We start from the raw sequence: 9,655 nt of genomic DNA on the forward strand, positions 1-9,655 counted from the left end.
TGATGGCTAGGCGATGGTGGGGGGGAGGGCGAGGAGATGGGGCGGGTGGCAGGGGATGGCCAGGCGATGGTGGGGGGGAGGGCGAGGAGATGGGGCAGGTGGGAGGGGATGGCATGGTGATGGTGGGGCGGGTGGGAGGGGATGGCCAGGCGATGGTGGGGGGGAGGGCGAGGAGATGGGGCGGGTGGGAGGGGATGGCCAGGCGATGGTGGGGGGGGAGGGCGAGGAGATGGGGCGGGTGGGAGGGGATGGCCAGGCGATGGTGGGGGGGAGGGCGAGGAGATGGGGCGGGTGGGAGGGGATGGCATGGTGATGGTGGGGCGGGTGGGAGGGGATGGCCAGGCGATGGTGGGGGGGAGGGCGAGGAGATGGGCGGGTGGGAGGGGATGGCATGGTGACGGTATGGGTGGGGATGGGGCGGGTGGGTGGGGATGGCCAGGCGATGGTGGGGGGGAGGGCGAGGAGATGGTGGCGGGTGGGTGGGGATGGCATGGTGACGGTATGGGTGGGGGATGGCCAGGCGATGGGGGGGGGAGGGCTAGGAGATGGGGCGGGGTGGGAGGGGATGGCCAGGCGATGGTGGGGGGGAGGGCGAGGAGATGGGGCGGGTGGGAGGGGATGGCCAGGCGATGGGGGGGGGAGGGCGAGGAGATGGGGCGGGTGGGAGGGGATGGCATGGTGACGGTATGGGTGGGGATGGCCAGGCGATGGTGGGGGGGAGGGCGAGGAGATGGGGCGGGTGGGAGGGGATGGCATGGTGATGGTGGGGCGGGTGGGAGGCGATGGCCAGGCGATGGTGGGGGGGAGGGCGAGGAGATGGGGTGGGGGGGGAGGGGATGGCCAGGCGATGGTGGGGGGTAGGGCGAGGAGATGGGGCGGGTGGGAGGGGATGGCATGGTGATGGTGGGGCGGGTGGGAGGGGATGGCATGGTGACGGTATGGGTGGGGATGGCCAGGCGATGGTGGGGGGGAGGGCGAGGAGATGGGGCGGGTGGGAGGGGATGGCCAGACGATGGTGGGGGGGAGGGCGAGGAGATGGAGCGGGGGGGAGGGGATGGCATGGTGATGGTGGGGCGGGTGGGAGGGGATGGCCAGGCGATGGTGGGGGGGAGGGCGAGGAGATGGGGCGGGTGGCAGGGGATGGCCAGGCGATGGTGGGGGGGGAGGGCGAGGAGATGGGGCGGGTGGCAGGGGATGGCCAGGCGATGGTGGGGGGGAGGGCGAGGAGATGGGGCGGGGGGGAGGGGATGGCATGGTGATGGTGGGGCGGGTGGGAGGGGATGGCATGGTGACGGTATGGGTGGGGATGGGGCGGGTGGGAGGGGATGGCCAGGCGATGGTGGGGGGGAGGGCGAGGAGATGGGGCGAGTGGGAGGGGATGGCCAGGCGATGGTGGGGGGGAGGGCGAGGAGATGGGGCGGGTGGGAGGGGATGGCCAGACGATGGTGGGGGGGAGGGCGAGGAGATGGGGCGGGGGGGAGGGGATGGCATGTTGATGGTGGGGCGGGTGGGAGGGGATGGCCAGGCGATGGTGGGGGGGGAGGGCGAGGAGATGGGGCGGGTGGCAGGGGATGGCCAGGCGATGGTGGGGGGGAGGGCGAGGAGATGGGGCAGGTGGGAGGGGATGGCATGGTGATGGTGGGGCGGGTGGGAGGGGATGGCCAGGCGATGGTGGGGGGGAGGGCGAGGAGATGGGGCGGGTGGGAGGGGATGGCCAGGCGATGGTGGGGGGGAGGGCGAGGAGATGGGGCGGGTGGCAGGGGATGGCCAGGCGATGGTGGGGGGGAGGGCGAGGAGATGGGGCGGGTGGGAGGGGATGGCATGGTGATGGTGGGGCGGGTGGGAGGGGATGGCCAGGCGATGGTGGGGGGGAGGGCGAGGAGATGGGGCGGGTGGGAGGGGATGGCATGGTGACGGTATGGGTGGGGATGGGGCGGGTGGGTGGGGATGGCCAGGCGATGGTGGGGGGGAGGGCGAGGAGATGGGGCGGGTGGGTGGGGATGGCATGGTGACGGTATGGGTGGGGATGGCCAGGCGATGGGGGGGGGAGGGCTAGGAGATGGGGCGGGTGGGAGGGGATGGCCAGGCGATGGGGGGGGGAGGGCGAGGAGATGGGGCGGGTGGGAGGGGATGGCCAGGCGATGGGGGGGGGAGGGCGAGGAGATGGGGCGGGTGGGAGGGGATGGCATGGTGACGGTATGGGTGGGGATGGCCAGGCGATGGTGGGGGGGAGGGCGAGGAGATGGGGCGGGTGGGAGGGGATGGCATGGTGATGGTGGGGCGGGTGGGAGGGGATGGCCAGGCGATGGTGGGGGGGAGGGCGAGGAGATGGGGCGGGTGGGAGGGGATGGCCAGGCGATGGTGGGGGGGAGGGCGAGGAGATGGGGCGGGTGGGAGGGGATGGCATGGTGACGGTATGGGTGGGGATGGCCAGGTGATGGTGGGGGGGAGGGCGAGGAGATGGGGCAGGTGGGAGGGGATGGCATGGTGATGGTGGGGCGGGTGGGAGGCGATGGCCAGGCGATGGTGGGGGGGAGGGCGAGGAGATGGGGCGGGTGGGAGGGGATGGCCAGGCGATGGTGGGGGGGAGGGCGAGGAGATGGGGCGGGTGGGAGGGGATGGCATGGTGACGGTATGGGTGATGGTGGGGGGGAGGGCGAGGAGATGGGGCGGGTGGGAGGGGATGGCATGGTGATGGTGGGGCGGGTGGGAGGGGATGGCCAGGCGATGGTGGGGGGGAGGGCGAGGAGATGGGGCGGGTGGGAGGGGATGGCCAGGCGATGGTGGGGGGGAGGGCGAGGAGATGGGGCGGGTGGGAGGGGATGGCATGGTGACGGTATGGGTGGGGATGGGGCGGGTGGGTGGGGATGGCCAGGCGATGGTGGGGGGGAGGGCGAGGAGGTGGGGCGGGTGGGGGGCCATGGCACGAGGGGGGAGCAAGTGCGTGCAGCGCTGACACCGCAGGATGGCGACGCGCCGGCCACCCGCCCCCCGTCCGCACAGAACCAGCCCCCCGCCTGGGCCCCAGGAGCAATGTCCTCCGTGCGGCCGCGGCTCCCTCCCTCCCCTGGGGGCCCGAGCTAGGGTTCCTCACTCCTGAGATCCCGGAACGACATGGTGACCCCGCGGCGCCACCGCCGGCTCCGGCCCCTGCGAACAGTCACAGAGCAACTGCGGGGCCGCGCCGGACACCGCCCGCCTCCGCGCCAGGCCGCGCTGCCAGTCCCTATGGCAACCGCCCTACGGCGTGGCGCCCGGCCCAAACTACGGGAGAAAGCGAAGGGCTCAGGCGATGGGCGGTGCTGAAGGACAGACGGGAAGGAGTTCGCGCGCGGAGGGGACTAGCAAGAAAGAAGCAGAGGAGCGGAAGACCCCGGTGTGACTTGCCCTCGGTGTCACTCTCTGGACGTGAAGGAGACTGCTCAGCCAGTGCTCCCATCCTAGCCAGGCTCTCCCCACAGGAACAGCAGGAGACAGAGTCCAGCCCATCCCCAAAGGCCGCAGCCCAGGGAACGCTCCCAGGTCTGGCCCAGCTCCTGCGAGGCCAGCCTGGCCCAGGACAGCTCCGCAGGGCCAAGTTTTTTCTGCTGCCTGTCTCAGGGCTTGGATCGATCTAAGATACACAACTTCAGCTACGTGAATAGAGTAGCTGAAGTCGACGTACTTCGATCTACTTACCGCGGTGTCTTCACTGCAGTAAGTTGACATCTGACGCTCTCCCGTTGACTGCGCTTGTGCTTCTCATTCTGGTGGAGTATTGGAGTCGAAGGGAGAGTGTTCAGCGGTCGATTTATCGCGTCTATACTAGACACGATAAATCAACCCCTGCTGGATCGATCACTGCCCACCGATCTGGCCGTAGTATAGACAAGCCCTCAGTGTCCTGAGGTGAATTTTTGCAGGTGAAGACGCCATGGTGACAGCCCAGCCCCTGCATGAAGGCCCTAGCTCATCCACGGGACAGGGACAGCAGTAGTGGAAGCTGTGCTCCCTCCACACTGCCACTGCACCCTCGGCCTTTTCAAGGGGGGCTGACTGCCTCTTCCAGCATGCTGAGTCCCTGGGGCCCACTCAGTCCTGCCTACAGGGGGCCAATCGTGGAGGACTTAGTGTGATGTGGACACTTCTCCACAAGGAACTGAACTGAGACCCACCAACTCCTGTCCTGCATAGACTATCCAATAGTTATGAATTTCGGTCACTCCTGCCTTGGTCAGGTTTGGAACTGGTGACCTAAAAAGTAAATGCTCTCTATCCCAATCCCACCCTCCCGGGCCATCCAGTCCCTCAATAGCCCTGAGTTCATTTCAGGTCTTGTGTTGTATGGACTTTGCATCACAAGCACAGCATTACAAAGTGCTTATGTGACTCTTCATACTGTAATGTTGTGTCAGACTGATGTGACATTAATCTGTGATATGTGGATTCCATACCACCACATTATGATACACAAGAGCATTGCAGTGTGGTGTTGCAGTGTGATTATTTGCATGGCAGAAGGAGCAAAAACTAAGGAATCCCATTAATGGTGTTAGCTGAGATGCTGCAATACAGTGACCTTCTGTCAGACATAGTGTGATGGTGACACTGTACAGTACTAGCAGATCAACCTATTAAATTCCAGATGCCCTCTGTTCCATGCAGGCTACTTGACAGCGCATCTTCACAATGTCATCTTAATTCTTTTGCTGAGTCCCAGATCAGACCCATTAACCACATCTTTCCTGAATTCCTTGCATCCATATGCAAAAATGCCTTCAGGAATTTTTGGATTGAATTGTTCCATTTATTTCTTACCGGGATGTTGGGAGGCTTAATTAAGTAATGTTTGTAAAGTGCTCTGAAATCTTTGGAGGAAAGAACTAGAGAGGGGAAAAGTATTATTTCAGTTTCATTTGATCAATGAGGCAAAGGTAGGAGCATGTGCTGAAAGACTTTAAGTATATAGCTTCGACCATTTCAGAGACCCACAATCTATTCTGAGATGAGTGTAACACTCCGGTGAAGTAGAGAACAACCTAAATGTTCAGATGTTTATATGGTCTCTGTTCAATCACATCTGCCTCCATTGCCTAGTGTCAGCGACTGTAGCCATCCACTACTTACTCACAGCTAAAGGCGTTACATTTTTTCTAAAGTGGTAGATGCTTGTGTTTCTATTGCTGAATATCCCCCCAGGTTCAGTTCTCACTGATGACTATTGTGACTGTAGTTATATGGCCACAGTTTGTAACACTTAGCTGAACCCAACCACGACCAGTGCAGGAGACCAACCTGGCTAACCCCTGCTTGTGGCCTGATGGGGATCCAGCTGGGTGACACCCCAGGAGGGCTGTAACCAGGGCAGGGCAAGTGGGATAGCTGCCCGGGGTGCAAAGCTGTGGGGGCAGAAAAATGGGATCCGAGGCAATGTGTGGGGAAGGGAACATAGGGGCATGTGGGCTTCCCCACATATTTTTGGTTGCGCCCCCCAATCAAGACAGGCTGGGTGGCCGGCTAAGGTGAGTCAGGAGGTGGAGGTGATGTTTCCTCCCACAAGTCCCACTGCGCAGGGCTGGCCTGACCAACCCCCACCATGCAGGGCTGGCCCGAGCTGCCTGGCGTTGCCATTCAACTCCCACCCCCAAACATTCCACCACAACCCCTGGGGATCAGTTTGAAAACTGCTGTGGGGTGGTCATGGGCCCCTGCTTTAAATTGTGCCCCCCCCCCCACTATCTATAGTTACATGTTGCCTCTGAATGGGATGAAAAAATTATCAAAAAATGACGGGGCACAAATATGCTTGCTCGCCCCAGGCACTAAAATGCCTAGTTATGGCTCTGCCCTCCAGCCAAACCCTTTGACACAAGACCAGGGGGTATACTTAAGAGGCATATTCCAATAGCAGGCTGAGAACAGCTGAGAACAGTCGGATAATCGGAGCTGGACTTTGATTTTGCTAGGCCCTGGTTGAAGTAATATGTTCAGGGAGGGAGAGATTACAAGCAGACTTCTCCAAGTCTCATAGCACATTTGGGGATGGGGGTAATTTAGCAGCTGGGGCTCTGGGGTATTTGTCATCACTGGGAGGCTTTATCTACTGAATGCAGTATTATGGCCTTTCTCCAAGGGGGGGGGGCAGAGGAAGCTAGGTACCCAATTTTATCTTTCTAACGAAGGATGATTGCAAACCGGCTGAGATTGGACTGTGACAGGCTCGGTCACAGAGACCCCCTTGGATCTGTCACCTGACGTGCTGAGCCCGTTTTCCTTGCCAGCTTGGGACTCCAGAACTGCTGCGTTGAGCCAGACATACTAGCCTGCTGCAACACAGACCCAGGTCTGGTCCAGGCCCTCAAAGCTGCAGACTTTAACCAAAAACTGCTCAGCAGGTCACCTATTTCCAGCACCCAGACACCTAGCTCCCAATGGGATCCAAACCCCAAATAAATCCGTTTTATTCAGTATAAAGCTTATGCAGAGTAAACTCATAAATTGTTCGCCCTTTCTAACACTGATAGAGAGATATGCACAGCTGTTTGCTCCCCCAGGTATGAATCACTTACTCTGGGTTCAATAATAAACAAAAGTAATTTTATTAAGGATAAAAAGTAGGATTTAATTGGTTTCAAGTAATAACAGACAGAACAAAGTAAGTCACCAGCAAAATAAAGCAAAAACACGCACGGCTTAGGCCTAATACATTAAGAAACTGATTACAGGTATCAGAGTAGCAGCCGTGTTAGTCTGTATTCGCAAAAAGAAAAGGAGTACTTGTGGCACCTTAGAGACTAACAAATTTATTAGAGCATAAAATGCATCCGATGAAGTGAGCTGTAGCTCACGAAAGCTTATGCTCTAATAAATTTGTTAGTCTCTAAGGTGCCACAAGTACTCCTTTTCTTTTTGTGATTACAGGTAAAATCTCACCCTCAGAGATGTTCCAGTAAGCTTCTTTCACAGACTAGACTCCTTCCTAGTCAGGGCCCAATCCTTTCCCTTGGTACGGTCCTTGTTAGTTTCAACAGACATCTTAGGTGAAAACTAGGGGCTCTCTCATGACTGGCAGCCCTCTTTGTTCTGTTCCATCCCCTTTTATAGCTTACACACAAGGCGGGAATCTTTTGTCTCTCTGGGTCCTACCCCTCATTCTAAATGGAAAAGCACCAGGTTTAAGATGGATTCCAGTATCAGGTGACATGTTCACATGTCCTGTGAGACCCCAGCCTCCATTCTTCCAGGGCTGGTCCACACATACCCAGGAAGGTTTGCAAGTAAACAGAGTCATTTACAATCAATTCTCCTAGTCAATGGGAGCCATGAAGATTCTAAACCACCATTAGTGGCCCACACTTCACATAATTACAATAGAACCTCAGAGTTATACTTCATATTTCTAGCTTCAGATACAAAGAATGACACATGCATACAAATAGGATGAACACACTCAGTAGATTATAAGCTTCATAATGATACCTTACAAGAGACCTTTTTCCCAAAGCAGGGATCTCAAAGTCCCGGCCTGTGGGCCATCTGCGGCCCAAGAACTTACCCACTGAAGCCCGTGGAGGAGAGACCGATGCAGTCACACTGCTGGCAATGTCTGCTGCATGCGCTGCCCCCTGCAGCTCCCATTGGCTGGGGGAGAGGGACAGAAATACCATCATTAGTCGCCAGGCAGAGTCAGCCATGGAGGCAGCATCATTTTTTTCCACAATGAATATAAGTAAGTCAAAATACTGAACACACTATCTGATGCACACCTTGCTGCAATCCTGAAGGTTTCAACTGCTCAGTCACTGAGGCTAAACATCAACAAACTGACAGAACTGAAGCATTGCCAGGTGTCTGGCAAACACTAAAAACTCTCTGGCAGGTGAAGAATTGTATAAAGTTGTATGACAGCTTTATTATTTCTAAGAAATTCTAAATAAAAAATGCAATATAAACGTTTTCTTTTCTGAACACCATCTTCAGTGACATTATTGGCCCACTGGGAGGATTTGAGGACTGGCACTGGCTGTAAGGTAAATTGAGTTTAAGACCCCTGGCCTAAAGCATATTTCAGTTACATCATATTCACACTTTTAAGCATATTTCCATAAAACATATGGAGTGCAACGTCACAGGGAGGATATAGGTGCATGTTGGGAAGGGCTGCTGACAGTACAGCACTGCAAAATGTAAGCGCTTAGACTAGAATGCTAAATACGTGTCTCAAGCTGGCCCTATGGCTAGTAGGTTAACTGAAGTACAGATAGCAGCAGAAACAAACACTGCCCCGTAACTGAAGCTAACACCTGAAGTGAACAAACATTTCCCAGTGCATCTGTAACATAGAATCATAGAAGATTGGGAAGAGACCTCAGGAGGTCATCTAGTCCAACCCCCTGCTCAAAGCAGGACCAACACCAACTAAATCATCCCAGCCAGGGCTTTGTCAAGCTGGGCCTTAAAAATGAGGATGGAGATTCCACCACCTCCCTAAAAGTAACCCATTCCAGTGCTTCACCACCCTCCTAGTGAAATAGTGTTTCCTAATATCCAACCTAGACGCCCCCCACTGCAACTTGAGACCATTGCTCCTTGTTCTGTCATCTGCCACCACTGAAAATAGCTGCACTCCATCCTCTTTGGAACCCACCTTCATGTAGACATCACCATACGAGACTATGTGCTAATGTACACGAATCAAGTGTCCCCAGCCTACTCCAGCCTTCTTCCACCCCACATGTACACACCTCAGCTCCCACCATCAAATGAAGATGACTGATCATGTCAGCAGTACTTCATAACATGAAATACAGAGAGGCTGTAAGTATTGAGTTTGCCTCTACATGTCAGCTGTGGGGGGACTTTTAATGTTGAGGCATCAAATAAGGACAACATGACACTCCTTCTATTAACACTTTGTGGTTTCAAATGTCCTGCAGGAACAGGGGACCTGACCACTGGACCCAATCAGACTAGGGACAGAACAGCCACAACTCCTGCCAACAGTCTTATCATTTTCGTGGAGCAGAATGAGCTGAAAGTAATCAGATGTCGTTCTGATCTCGGGCTGTTTTGGCAAAAGGTCTTCAAGCCCAGTATGTATAATACACACACAGTACTCATTATATGGTACCCGATAAGTACACAAAACCAAGGAAAAGAACTCTGTAGCCATATAAAGAAAGAATCTCAAGAAATATAGACACATTAGGAAAGAGTTAACACTTTAAATAGTCAAGTTAAATGACACACAATTACATTTCCTGTTTCTGCAATGTCATGAGATATCAGACCTTAAATATGTCACTGAGGACCAAATACTGACCAGCCTGGATCTTGGCAGCTGTAATGAAAATGGAGATGGGAGAAGAAGAAAAAAGGAAACTTTTTCTGTGATGTGTTTTAGTGGGCAGAGGGCAAGTGGGAAGTCAAGGGTGCATTACAGAGAAATGAAATCTATAACATGAATCTGCAGTTTATCTCAGGGCTCTGCACTTCGTCACATAAATATCTTCACCACGAATGTGGCATGTGTATATGAACACATCTATTTAAAGTACAATACTGAATCACTGTATGAGATGCTTCTCAAGGCACCCAGGACTGTGAGTCACCTTATTACCACCTGCCTCCCGTGCAAGGGAGTCTTGCCAGTGCCATTTGGGTGTTAGCCCCGAAG

The 9,655-nt window shown here is 55.8% G+C and overlaps 1 long non-coding RNA gene across 1 annotated transcript in view; it reads right to left on the reverse strand.

The window, feature by feature from the left end:
• The window catches only part of LOC122456031, a 7,006-nt gene extending 3,301 nt beyond the window's left edge, over positions 1-3,705 (reverse strand). The window contains exon 1 of the long non-coding RNA XR_006274641.1: positions 3,693-3,705. This is a non-coding gene — a long non-coding RNA (uncharacterized LOC122456031). The remainder of the gene's footprint in view (positions 1-3,692) is intronic.
• Positions 3,706-9,655: the final 5,950 nt, after the last annotated feature.

Source organism: Dermochelys coriacea, chromosome 10, assembly GCF_009764565.3.
Source record: "Dermochelys coriacea isolate rDerCor1 chromosome 10, rDerCor1.pri.v4, whole genome shotgun sequence".
Classification (NCBI taxonomy): Eukaryota; Metazoa; Chordata; order Testudines; family Dermochelyidae; genus Dermochelys; species Dermochelys coriacea.